The following is a 14,984-nucleotide window of genomic DNA, read 5'->3' as shown; positions in this document are numbered from 1 at the left end:
TATGTTTGTCGATGATAACGAATGTGTCATCTATAAATCTCAGCCACACTTGAAGACCGTTGATTCTGTTAATTATCTTATTCGTTTCTAGGTTGTCCATGAAAATATTGGCCAGAATACCCAAAATTGGGTTGCCCATTGCAAGGCCCTTTTGATGGTAGATTTTGTCGTTAAAAGTGAAAAAGTTATTGTTTAGAACAAATTTCAGTAGATTGATGAATTCTTCTATTTTGAATTTACTTAAGTTATTCTGTTTTGAAAGATTAGTTTTAATGATGTTGATAGCTTCATTTATAGGTGTATTCGAATACATATTGACAATGTCATATGAAACCATTATATGATTGTGTTGTAATTTAAATTTAGAGAGTTTTTCGCAAAAATCAATGGAATTTTTGACATAGGCAAGGTTATTAAATTTAAAGTGTTTACTCAAGAAACTGTGTAAGAATTTAGAGACATTGTAGGTGGGGCTCTTTCTGCAGTTTATGATAGGGCGTACGAGTACTTCGTTCTTATGAATTTTTTGTAAGGCTTTGGCCGTTGGCAGCTTAGGATTCATTAAAATAAGCTAGTGGCATTCGTGTTCTTGTAAAAGAAAGGACAAATTTTTCAATAAATTCTTTAAATCTCATTGGATTTTAGGGATTGGGTCTTTATTTATTATGGTATATGTATTAGCAGAAAAGAAGTCTTCAGTTTTTTTTTGTGTAGTCATCTTTATTAAGCAACACGGTTGTGGAACCTTTGTCTGTTTTCGTAACGATTATATTATTATTCTTAATTTTACTCTTTATCTCGTGTATCTGTTTCTCGAGAATCGGATCGGACTTGGATCTTAGTTCATTTGCTAAAGAAGGTAGTTTTTTTTAATTTTGTATTTGACGTCATTTTGTTTATCAATGAGAAGTTTTGAAATATTGGACTCAATTTCGGCAATTATGGTGATTAAATCGTCCACAAATGATCTTTGCTCCAATACGGCTGATGATGACCCCTAGATGGGTCGAAACTAGTACCGTATAATTTTGTAATCTTGTGAATATATTGTATTGAAAAGGTGGAAACATTTAAGTTATTATTATTATTACTTATTAGGATTAGGCCAATTGAATTTCAACCCTTCATTTAGGAGAGCCATTTCACTGCCCGAAAAACTAGTGTTAGACAAATTAACTGTCATAGGAATATCGTTTAAATGAGGCAAATGCGACTTGGTTGTTTTAGAGGAGTTAGCTAATTGTGTGTCCTTTAGAAGTTCCAATTTCTTAGCCAAGGTTTCTTGTTTTTTATTTACTATAACTGATACTTTGTCATTAACAAATTTGGAAAAAGAGTTCCATTCTAAGGGGGGCATACTAGAAGAAGTTTCCAAATGTGTTCTGTAAAGTTGTAGATTCAGAAGTGATTTCTTTTTGTAATGTAATTTGACCTCATTCCTCAACCAATATGTAAATTATGAGAAGGAATGTTTTTTTCTTTGTAAGCATCTTAAAAACTTTGCTGCTTTTACCTTTACTAACCCGGCTATATACCGTATAACCAATTCGCTAAGGAAATATGACGTCAAAATCGCGTACAAAACTCGTAACACAAATTGTAACATATTTTTTAACTCCAATACCGTAAATTCAATACACAATAAATTTTCGAATTCCGGAATTTATAGACTCAAATGTGCCCAATGTAATTTTACGTACATAGGACAAACCGGACGCAGTTTCAAAACTAGATATTCGGAACATTACAATGCTTCAAAACATAGAAAATATTCCGCTATGAGCAATCATATGAAGGATACCAGCCATAACTTTACCACGATTGAACAAGACCTTCATATTATAAAACACGTCAACAAGAGTAAACTGATGACCGAGTTTGAAAACACTTACATTTTTCTAGACCAGCATTATAACATTAATAGTAGGCCTAATCTAAATGGTGTTCTTGACACAAATAACCCATTAATTGAACAAATTCCTAAATTACTCACAGCCTCCAACATAAATACAAATAATTTCATGAAAATATTTAATTATAAACACGTCAGCAATTTCCATAACGCAATAGTAGCCACTCCCAAGTCACCGATTCCAGCCATACCCCCTCCTCCTACTCCTAATGTCCTCAATGCTCCGCCTACCTCCCCTCTCCAGATTCATTCTCTGCCTTCACAGACACACCCCTACAATACATGTAGCAGTAGAATAACAACTGCCAGATTGCCTCAAACAACCAACAAGGCTAGTCACCTCTCTGTCAACACTAGGGGTGAGCGTTGTTAAACTTCCACTCATTAATAGAATGTTCTCTATGTTTCAAAATTTACATTTATTTTCTTACAACTTTCCGTTTTCAACACACGCTACATTGTGAATTCTTCCACATGTAAGGCTTTACTGAACACCCCATTTTGTTGAATCTACGCTAGACAGCTCACGACTACAATCTATTACAAAGATTATTCTAGAAGGAGACACAACACTTCTATACTGATGCTTCAAGCGCCTTTTGACCTTATCACGCAACCACTTGGAGTTAACAACTCTACTGTAATTCTATGTACCTGATTCTCAATCAACAACGTTCGAAGATTTATTTTTCAATATTAATTAATCCACGCTTCATTAATATCAAATAATTTGTACAATCCAAATGTATGTCAGATCATTATGACTATGTCTCGTTCTACAAATAACCAACTTGTACCTTTTTAGACAAACACTAGTATTCATTCCTTGTACATATAATACTATGAGAAGTTCATTATTGAATTTTAGTTGCATTTAAGCATTGCTTTCTCCACAGACTAGATTTTCATGACTGTTTTATCTTGTATTAAAACATGTATTATACTTTAATGAGGGACCCAGTTCAGGGCCCTGACTTAGCGTTAGATTAGGTATGGCTGAAGATGCTTACAAAGCCTAAGCGAAACATGTCCCATTTTAACATATATGTAATATTTGTATCTTAAATTTAAAGATTGTAAAGTATTGGAATGGTGTTTTTTTAATAAATTTGTTTGAAACTTTTACATCAATTTAGTCTTCGAAAGGCTAATTTTCATACCATTGCACTTATTTTCAAGTTGCAAGATATTAGACTGCAGGCTTTCGACACAATCTGCCATTAAGACCAAGTCGTCAGCATAGGCCAAACTGTTTACTACATTTCCACCTAACTGAATCCCTCCCTGCTATTTTATACCTTTCAACAGATGATCCATGTAAATTACGAACAGCAAAGGTCAAAGATTATAGCCTTGTCTAATCCCTGTAAGTACCCTGAACCAAGAACTCATTCTACCATCAATTCTCACTGAAGCCCAATTGTGAACATAAATGCCTTTGATTGATTTTAATAATCTACCTTTAATTCCATAGTCCCCCAGTCTGGCGAACATCTTTTCCCTCGGTACCCTGTCATATGCTTTCTCTAGATCTACGAAACATAAACACAACTGCCTACTCCTCTTGTAGCATTATTCAATTACCTGGCGCATACTGAAAATCTGATCCTGACAGCCCCTCTGCAGTCTGAAACCACACTGGTTTTCATCCAACTTCCTCTCAATGACTGATCGCACCCTCCCTTCCAAGATGCCAGTGAATACTTTGACTGGTACACTAATCAATGACATACCTCAATAGTTGTTGCAATCATTCCTGTTCCCTTGTTTATAGATAAGTGCAATTACTGCTTTTGTCCAATCTGAAGGTACCTTACCAACACTCCACGCTAATTTTACTACTCTATGAAGCCATTTCATCCCTGCCCTCCCACTATACTGCACCATTTCAGGTCTAATTTCATCTATTCCTGCTGCTTTATGACAATGGGGTTTATTTACCATCCTTTCCACTTCCTCAAGTATAATTTCACCAACATCATTTTCCTCCTCCCCATGAGCTTGGCTGTTCGCAACACCACCAGGAAGATTTCCTTTTACGTTGAGATGATGTTCAAAGTATTCCCTCCACCTCTCCAGTGATTCCCTGGGATCTATTATGAATTCACCTGAATTACCCAAAATACTGTTCATTTCCTTTTTCCCTCCCTTCCTAAGATTCTTTATTACTGTCCAGAAAGGTTTCCCTGCTGCTTGACCTAGTCTTTTCAGGTTATTACCAAAATCTTCCCATGACTTCATTTTGGAATCAACATCTATTTGTTTCGCTCTGTTTCTTTCATCTACGTACAATTCCCTGTCTGCATCAGCCCTTGTTTGGAGCCATTTCTGATAAGCCTTCTTTTTATGTTTACAAGCTGCTCTCACTTCATCATTCCACCAAGATCTTAGCTTTTTCCCATCTTTACACACAGTCATTCCTAGGCATTCCCTTGCTGTTTCTACTACAGCATCGCTGTATGCTACCTGTTCTCTTTCTATATCCTGAACCTGCTTACTGTCTACTGTTCGAAACTTCTCAGTAATCATATCTATGTACTTCTTTTTTCTTTTTGCTATTTGCCTTATGTCGCCCTGATACAGACAGGTCTTATGGCGACGATGGGACAGGAAAGGTCTAGGAATGGGAAGTAAGTGGCCGTGGCCTTAATTAAGGTACAGCCCCAGGATTTGTCTGGTGTGAAAATGGGAAACCATGGAAAACCATCTTCAGGGCTGCCGACAGTGGAATTCAAACTCACTATCTCCCGGACATGAGCTCCTAGCTGCGCACCCCTAACTGCACGGCCAACTCGCCCGGTCCCATGTACTTCTGTCTAATTTCCTTGTCCTAGAGTTTTCTACCTTTATTCATTTTCAGACAGATTTCACTTTCTCTGTCCTAGGTCTAGAGATACTTAGTTCACTACAGATCAGATAGTGGTCTGTATCATCGAAAAATCCCTGGAAAACCTGTACATTCATAACAGATTTCCTGAATTTGAAGTCTGTTAAAATATAGTCTATTATGGATCTGGTACCCCTACCCTCTCATGTGAAGCGGTGAACAGCCTTATGCTTGAAGAATGTGTTTATAACAGCTAAACCCATACTAGCGTAGAAGTCCAGCAAGCACTTCCCATTCCTATTAGTTTCCATATCTTCCCCACATATACCAATCACCCTTTTGTATTCTTCAGTTCTATTTCCAAATCTCACATCGAATTAGCCCATTTTACTACTTAATAATTAAATAATTGGCAAAAGAAAAGGAAGGATCATGGAGGGTGTGAGAATGAATCACACCCTAACACAGTCGGTTTCAAAAAGAAACAAGTTGATTAACGGAGGTCCGATAGGAAAGATGAAAGTGAGGCGGCTGACACAAGTAAGTGGAATTATGCAACGCTTGGCTATGGGAACTGGGGATCGCCACTTTCAGTCTCCTCTTACAACAGGCAGGGGATTATCATCATCATCATCATCATCACTGGTGCGACAGTCCTTTGTGGGCCTGGGCCTTTTGAAGAAGTTTTCCCCATTCCTTCCTGTTAAGTGCAGAGCTCCTCCAATTCTGGATTTCAATTATCTTTACATCCTCTTTCACCCCTTCTTCCTACCTTAACTTTGGTTTTCTAACTTTCCTGATTCCTTCTGGTACTGCATAAAAAAATATCTTCTTTATCATTCTATCAATCAATCAATCAATACTGATCTGCATTTAGGGCAGTCACCCAGGTGGCAGATTCCCTATCTGTTGCTTTCCTAGCCTTTTCCGAAATAATTCCAAAGAAATTGGAAATTTATTGAACATCTCCCTTGGTAAGTTATTCCAATCCCTAACTCCCCTTCCTATAAATGAATATTTGCCCCAGTTTGTCCTCTTGAATTCCAACTTTATATTCATATTGTGATCTTTCCTACTTTTATAGACGCCATTCAAACCTATTCGTCTACTAATGTAATTCCACGCCATCTCTCCGCTGACAGCTCGGAACATACCACTTAGTCGAGCAGCTCTTCTTCTTTCTCTCAATTCTTCCCAACCCAAACAATGCAACATTTTTGTAACGCTACTCTTTTGTCGGAAATCACCCAGAACAAATCGAGCTGCTTTTCTTTGGATTTTTTCCAGTTCTTGAATCAGGTAATCCTGGTGAGGGTCCCATACGCTGGAACCATACTCTAGTTGGGGTCTTACCAGAGACTTATATGCCCTCTCCTTTACATCCTTACTACAACCCCTAACTTTCCTTATATTAACACCCAGATACTTACAATGATCCCCAAAAGGAACTGTCACCCCATCAACGCAGTAATTAAAACTGAGAGAACTTTTCCTATTTGTGAAACTCACAACCTGATTTTTAACCCCGTTTATCAACATACCATTGCCTGCTGTCCATCTCACAACATTTTCGAGGTCACGTTGCAGTTGCTCACAATCTTGTAACTTATTTATCACTCTATAGAGAATAACATCTTCCGCAAAAAGCCTTACCTCCGATTCCACTCCTTTACTCATATCATTTATATATATAAGAAAACATAAAGGTCCGATAACACTGCCCTGAGGAACTCCCCTCTCAACTATTACAGGATCAGACAAAGCATCACCTACTCTAACTCTCTGAGGTGGTGGTGATTATTGTTTTAAGAGGAAGTACAACTGGGCAACCATCCTCTATATAACACTAATCAGAGAGGAAAAAATGGAAGGGGTCCGACACTTCGAAAAATGAAGGTATCGGCCAAAGGAAGACAAGGGCCACGAAGGGTGTGAAAATGAAAGGCTCTCTAGGCCTCCATACGTAATACCGTCGGGGTCGGAAAAGAACAAGAGTTGACCAAGAGAGGTCGGATAGGATAGATGAAAGTGAGGAGCCTGGCACAAGTATGTGGAAGCAATGCCAGGACTCAGCTAAGGGCCCCGTGGTCGCCAATCCACGCTCCAAATTTCAGAGCCCCTGGGGCCCCTTTTAGTCGCCTCTTACGACAGGCAGGGGATACCGTGGGTGTTATTCTACCACCCCCACCCACAGGGTGGTCTAACTCTCTGAGATCTATTTTCTAGAAATATAGCAACCCATTCAGTCACTCTTTTGTCTAGTCCAACTGCACTCATTTTTGCCAGTAGTCTCCCATGATCCACCCTATCAAATGCTTTGGACAGGTCAATCGCGATACAGACCATTTGACCTCCACAATCCAAGATATCTGCTATATCTTGCTGGAATCCTATAGGTTGAGCTTCAGTGGAATAATCTTTCCTAAAACCGAATTGCCTTCTATCAAACCAGTTATTAATTTCACAAACATGTCTTATATAATCAGAAAGAATGCCTTCCCAAAGCTTACATACAATGCATGTCAAACTTACTGGCCTGTAATTTTCAGCTTTATGTCTATCACCCTTTCCTTTATACACAGGGGCTACTATAGCAACTCTCCATTCATCTGGTATAGCTCCTCCGACCAAACAATAATCAAATAAGTACTTCAGATATGGTACTATATCCCAACCCATTGTCTTTAGTATATCCCCAGAAATCTGATCAATTCCAGCTGCTTTTCTAGTTTTCAACTTTTGTATCTTATTGTAAATGTCATTGTTATCATATGTAAATTTTATTACTTCTTTGGCCTTAGTCTCCTCCTCTATCTCGACATCATCCTTGTAACCAACAATCTTTACATACTGCTGACTGAATACTTCTGCATTTTGAAGATCCTCACATACACACTCCCCTTGTTCATTAATTATTCCTGGAATGTCCTTCTTGGAACCTGCTTCTGCCTTAAAATACCTATACATACCCTTCCATTTTTCACTAAAATTTGTATGACTGCCAATTATGCTTGCCATCATGTTATTCTTAGCTGCCTTCTTTGCTAGATTCAATTTTCTAGTAAGTTCCTTCAATTTCTCCTTACTTCCACAGCCATTTCTAACTCTATTTCTTTCCAGTCTGCACCTCCTTCTTAGTCTCTTTATTTCTCTATTATAATAAGGTGGGTCCTTACCATTCCTTACCACCCTTAAAGGTACAAACCTGTTTTCGCATTCCTCAACAATTTCATTAAACCCATCCCAGAGTCTGTTTACATTTTTATTTACCGTTTTCCACCGATCATAGTTACTTTTTAGAAACTGCCTCATGCCTGCTTTATCAGCCATATGTTACTGCCTAACAGTCCTACTTTTAAGACCTTCCTTTCTATCACATTCATTTTTAACTACCACAAAAACAGCTTCATGATCACTAATACCATCTATTACTTCAGTTTCCCTATAGAGCTCATCTGGTTTTATCAGCACCACATCCAAAATATTTTTCCCTCTGGTTGGTTCCATCACTTTCTGAATCAGCTGTCCTTCCCATATTAACTTATTTGCCATTTGTTGATCATGCTTCCTGTCGTTCGCATTTCCTTCCCAATTTACACCTGGCAAATTCAGATCTCCCGCTACAATCACATTTCTTTCCATGTCGTTTCCCACATAGCTGACTATCCTATCAAATAATTCCGAATCCGCATCAGTGCTACCCTTTCCCGATCTGTACACTCCAAATATATCAAGTTGCCTATTATCTTTAGAAATGAGCCTTACACCTAGAATTTCATGTGTCCCATCTTTAACTTTTTCGTAGCTTACAAATTCTTCTTTCACCAGAATGAACACTCCCCCTCCCACCATTCCTATCCTATCTCTACGATACACACTCCAGTGCCGTGAGAAAATTTCTGCATCCATTATATCATTTCTCAGCCATGATTCAACTCCTATTACAATATCTGGTAAATATATATCTATTAAATTACTTAATTCTATTCCTTTCTTTACAATACTTCTACAGTTCAACACTAACAATTTTATGTCATCCCTACTTGATTTCCAGTTCCCTGTTCCCTTATCACCACTCCCTAGGCCATCCCGTTTCCCTGAATGTACCTCCCTATTACCCTTCCAAACAAATTTCCTAACTTATACGTACCACTGCGGTTTAAATGAAGGCCATCCAAGCGCAGATCCCTATCTCCTACCCACCCATTAGGATCTAGATATTTCACTCCCAGTTTCCCACATACCCACTCCATAGTCTCATTTAAATCCCCAATCACCCTCCAGTCAGTATCCCTTCTACACAGTATTCCAATAATAACAATCTCCGCTTTCTTAAACTTCACCCGTGCTGCATTTACCAGATCCCACACATCTCCAACTATGTTGGTACTTATATCAGCTTACCTTACGTTGTTGGTACCAATGTGAAACACTACCACCTTCTCCTTCCCCTCCTCCCTCTCTTCTACTTTCCTCAACATCTGCCTCAACCTAATTCATGGATAACATTCTACCCTGGTTCCCTTTCCTCCACACACTTTCCCCACATGTCTAACGATGGAATCCCCCATGACCAGAGCCTCAACCTTACCCACCTCATTTGATCCCCTCCCCTCCTGGTCAGCCCTATCTTTCCTGATAGCTGCAGAAGCTACTTCCTCCTCCCTTTTCTCCTTCCCATGACCCTGTTCCACCTGTCTGTTCCTATCCTCTACTCTACATTTCCCTTTCCTACCTTGTCCCTTCCTCCTACTTCCACGCATCTCAGCAACAGTTCCCTGTCCCTCATCTTCCCTCTGTTGTTCTACCTGGAGTGACTCGTACCGATTTCACACAGACACCTGTCCTGAATTCTGATCCTGAATAGAGCCCTTAGCCTGCAATCTCCTTCCCCTTAGAACATTAGACCACCTGTCTTCTACAACTCCTCCTTTTCCTTCCCCTCCCTCTTGTACACCTACTGTAACCTGTACATTATTTGAGGGAGTCCTATCTTCCTATCTTCTATCACTAGCACACAGCACATGTCCTGCCCACTCCAACTTTCTGATCTTTATTCAGTTAACAATGTTTGGTTCGTTATATAAATGATACAATTCATGATTATATCCTCATTTCCAGGCACCGTTTTCTTCTACTGACCCAAAAATTTGCCTCAAAATCCTTCTTTCAAATACACCGAGCTGTCTTTCATCATATTTTGAGAGTGTCCAGGTCTCAGCACCATATGTTAATACAGGCTTTAGTAAAACTTATACATTAGGACTTTAGTTTCCCTGAACAGCAACTTAGACTTCAGATGTTTTCTGAGGCCATGATAGCACTTGTTAGCAGACAGTATACGTTTTTGGATTTCAGAACTAACATTGTTCTTGGAATTAACTTCTGATCCAAGGTAGGTAAAGCTACGCACATCAAACTTATATGAGCCAATTTTTATGAATGTAGATCCACTAGGGTAGTCTTTCTTGGCTACGGGCATGTTGGGGCCTAATTAGGTTTTTCTTTAATCTGTAAATTCATCTTTCTTGCTGCTTTGTTGAGGTTTGTGAAAGCTTCTCTCAATGCTCTTGGTGTTCTTGCAATTAAATCAATATCATCTGCATATGCCAAAATTTGAACTGATTTATATAAGATGGTTCCCTTTGTGTTGATACTCGCATCTCTAACAACTTTCTCCAAAGCTATATTGAATACAAGGCATGATAATGAATCTCCTTGCCTAACTCTGTTCTTGGGTGTTACAGCACTTGATAACATATTCTCAATCTTAATTTGATTCAGAGTATTTTCCATAGTGACTTTCACAAGGGCGATCAATTTCCTAGGGATCTCAAACTCTTCCATTGCTAAATAGAGATTACTTCTATCAATGCTGTCATAGGCTGATCTGAAGTCAATGAAAAAATGGTGTGTATTGATTCCAGATTCTTTACATTTTTCAAGTATCTGGTGGATTGTGAAGATCTGATCAATAGTAGATCTTCATTGGTGAAATCCGCATTTTCCACGTAAGGCACCAATTAAGATTAAGGTGGTGGTGGTGGTGATTATTGTTTTAAGAGGAAGTACAACTAGGCAACCATCCTCTATCTAACACTAATCAGAGGGAAAAAGGGGAAGGGGTCCGACACTTCAAAAAATGAAGATATCGGCCAAAAGAAGACAAGGGCCATGAAGGGCGTGAAAATGAAAGACTCCCTAGCCCTCGCAAACCTAATAGCGTCGGGGTCGGAAAAGAACAAGAGTTGACCAAGGGAGGTCGGATAGGATAGATGAAAGTGAGGAGCTTGGCACAAGTAAGTGGAAGCAATGCCAGGACTCAGCTGAGGGCCCCGTGGTTGCCAACCCACGCTCCACAGTTCAGAGCCCCTGAGGCCCCTTTTAGTCGCCTCTTACGACAGGCAGGGGCATTTAAGATTAAACCTATGGACGTGTGTAAATCTCAAACCCTACTGAAATGGATCTGTGAACTAGATGTTCAACACTAACATTTATTGCACGGTTGTGTTATCCTTATTTTTAATGTTATCATATTTTATTTGGTTTGATGTTTTTACTACATAATATCAATTGTCCAAATAAATAATAATAAGTACTGACAGGAGACAACGAGGAATGAATACAATACCAAACTCATGAGTGGAGCGAAAGAATTGAGGAATGGAAAATGAAAATTAGTAAAGATGAAAACAAGACAGTTTAGTACCATGAAATAAGAAGAATGGAAAAGGGTGTGTGAAAGCGGTAGTTTGAGGTTGTAAAGAAGCTTCAATAATTAGGATGTGAGATACTGTATCCGAAGATACCAGATCGGTAGCAGAGGGTTCTTTCACGGCATATGAGGACTAAATAAATAATTTCGTGTGGCTATTTCTAGCCGATTGCAGCCCTTGTAAGGCAGACCCTCCAATGAGGGTGGGCGATATGAGGACTGACCATGTGGAATAATGATGTACCCTTGTAATGCAAAGAAACTCTTTACAAAAGTTTTTTTTTTTTTTTTTTTGCTAGCTGCTTTACGTCGCACCGACACAGATAGGTCTTATGGCGACGATGGGACAGGAAAGGGCTTGGAGTGGGAAGGAAGCGGCCGTGGCCTTAATTAAGGTACAGCCCCAGCATTTGCCTGGTGTGAAAATGGGAAACCACGGAAAACCATCTTCAGGGCTGCCGACAGTGGGGTTCGAACCTACTATCTCCCGAATACTGGATAATGGCCGCGCTTAAGCGACTGGAGCTATCGAGCTCGGTTTTACAAAAGTTACTTTCTACCAATACTGACATATGGAGTGAAAACATCAGTGACCAGCAAAGCCCAGGAGAGCAAAATACAGGCAAGCAAAATGAAGTTCTTGCATAGTATGTTGGGAAAAAACAAGAAGGAATCGTGTGAGGAATGCAGATGTTGGACAGATGTTCCAAACAAACAGCCTCTGTGAAAGGATAGTAGAACACACGCATCTGTGATGGTTTGGAAACCTACAGAGAATGGAAAAAAGGACACCAAAACAAGCATTCGAAATGAAAGGGAAAGGCACAAAACCCAGGAGAAGATGGTTGGTGCAGGTTAAGGCAAATCTCAGAAGAAGAGAGTGATGTGGATGAGGTGTTGGTGAATAGGAGTGGAGGAAGGACAGAAGCAGATGGAAGTCACTGACCGACAACTCAACTCAAATATAATTAGAGAAGAGAAAAAGGGACTTGTACATGAGGTGACAGAAGACCCTGGCTTTTTCTGCTTATGCTGATTTTCTTTTTTAATGTCACAAACCAATCAATTTCAATATTATCTTTAAGTTACTGATTGAAAGCATTTATTGCACCCTTCTATAGGTTTAGCTCTGCATGCAAGGAACTATAAGCTCCTAAAGTACCAGTCAGGCAATTCGCAAACATGGGGCTGATTATCCATTTGTTTTTCCAATTAAAATACTAATCACATATCACCATCGCTGCCTTACGTCCAAACAGCCTTTTCTTGCCAGCTTGTGTTCTGTGATAACTTCAGCTGCATTGCCCCATTACATTCTGTAGTCTTGTGTCAGATGAAAATCAGCATATGCAGAAAGAGAAAGGGGATAAAGTACATTCTTTGATGCTACTTTTATGAGCTAAAGTCTTCTCTCCATTCATCTACTTCTTGTTTCCCCTCTTGCAAATCTGATTGAAAATCACACCCCCATGTCAACTAACAGCGTTTCTTCCAAAATTAGACAAAAATACAACCTTTTATATTCTCAACTAGCTGATGTACCCGTGCTTTGCTACGGGATTCTCAGAAAGACTGACTTGGTGGTTTTCCTAACTGAATTCAACATAGATCATTACATAACGTCAGTAGAAATGTAGCGATTGAAAGCAATGTTATCATATAAAATACTCGATCAAATGAAAAACCGCACACTTTCTCACTTTCAACGAATAGTACTACGGTGCCGATCTAACAGTCCAAAGTTCCAGAGCTGGAATGACCAGACCGCAGACAGCCGTGAACACTCCTCTGTCATTATTCCATTAAATATGCACACTACTCATTCCAATCAGTGCCTCAGAATAGGGATTGAATAGCTCGAATGCTATGATGAACCAGTGTGTTACGTACCTGCAGTATCAGAAAATGTATGAACCAGAGGAGTGGGTAATAGGGAGGTACATTCAGGGAAACGGGATGGCCTAGGGAGCGGTGATAAGGGAACAGGGAACTGGAAATCAAGTAGGGATGACATAAAATTGTTAGTGTTGAACTGTAGAAGTATTGTAAAGAAAGGAAAAGAATTAAGTAATTTAATATATATATATATTTACCAGATATTGTAATAGGAGTTGAATCATGGCTGAGAAATGATATAATGGATGCAGAAATTTTCTCACGGCACTGGAGTGTGTATCGTAGAGATAGGATAGGAAAGGTGGGAGGCGGAGTGTTCATTCTGGTGAAAGAAGAATTTGTAAGCTACGAAAAAGTTAAAGATGAGACACATGAAATTCTAGGTGTAAGGCTCATTTCTAAAGATAATAGGCAACTTGATATATTTGGAGTGTACAGATCGGGAACGGGTAGCACTGATGCGGATTCGGAATTATTTGATAGGATAGTCAGCTATGTGGGAAACGACATGGAAAGAAATGTGATTGTAGCGGGAGATCTGAATTTGCCAGATGTCAATTGGGAAGGAAATGCGAACGACAGGAAGCATGACCAACAAATGGCAAATAAGTTAATATGGGAAGGACAGCTGATTCAGAAAGTGATGGAACCAACCAGAGGGAAAAATATTTTGGATGTGGTGCTGATAAAACCAGATGAGCTCTATAGGGAAACTGAAGTAATAGATGGTATTAGTGATCATGAAGCTGTTTTTGTGGTAGTTAAAAATAAATGTGATAGAAAGGAAGGTCTTAAAAGTAGGACTGTTAGGCAGTACCATATGGCTGATAAAGCAGGCATGAGGCAGTTTCTAAAAAGTAACTATGATCGGTGGAAAACGGTAAATAAAAATGTAAACAGACTCTGGGATGGGTTTAAAGAAATTGTTGAGGAATGCGAAAACAGGTTTGTACCTTTAAGGGTGGTAAGGAATGGTAAGGACCCACCTTATTATAATAGAGAAATAAAGAGACTAAGAAGGAGGTGCAGACTGGAAAGAAATAGAGTTAGAAATGGCTGTGGAAGTAAGAAGAAATTGAAGGAACTTACTAGAAAATTGAATCTAGCAAAGAAGGCAGCTAAGGATAACATGATGGCAAGCATAATTGGCAGTCATACAAATTTTAGTGAAAAATGGAAGGGTATGTATAGGTATTTTAAGGCAGAAACAGGTTCCAAGAAGGACATTCCAGGAATAATTAATGAACAAGGGGAGTGTGTATGTGAGGATCTTCAAAAGGCAGAAGTATTCAGTCAGCAGTATGTAAAGGTTGTTGGTTACAAGGATAATGTCGAGATAGAGGAAGAGACTAAGGCCAAAGAAGTAATAAAAATTTACATATGATAACAATGACATTTACAATAAGATACAAAAGTTGAAAACTAGAAAAGCGGCTGGAATTGATCAGATTTCTGGGGATATACTAAAGACAATGGGTTGGGATATAGTACCATATCTGAAGTACTTATTTGATTATTGTTTGGCCGAAGGAGCTATACCAGATGAATGGAGAGTTGCTATAGTAGCCCCTGTGTATAAAGGAAAGGGTGATAGACATAAAGCTGAAAATTACAGGCCAGTAAGTTTGACATGC

Source organism: Anabrus simplex, chromosome 5 (assembly GCF_040414725.1).
Source record: "Anabrus simplex isolate iqAnaSimp1 chromosome 5, ASM4041472v1, whole genome shotgun sequence".
Classification (NCBI taxonomy): Eukaryota; Metazoa; Arthropoda; class Insecta; order Orthoptera; family Tettigoniidae; genus Anabrus; species Anabrus simplex.
The sequence above is the reverse complement of the archived record's forward strand: the minus strand, read 5'-3'. Positions refer to the sequence as shown.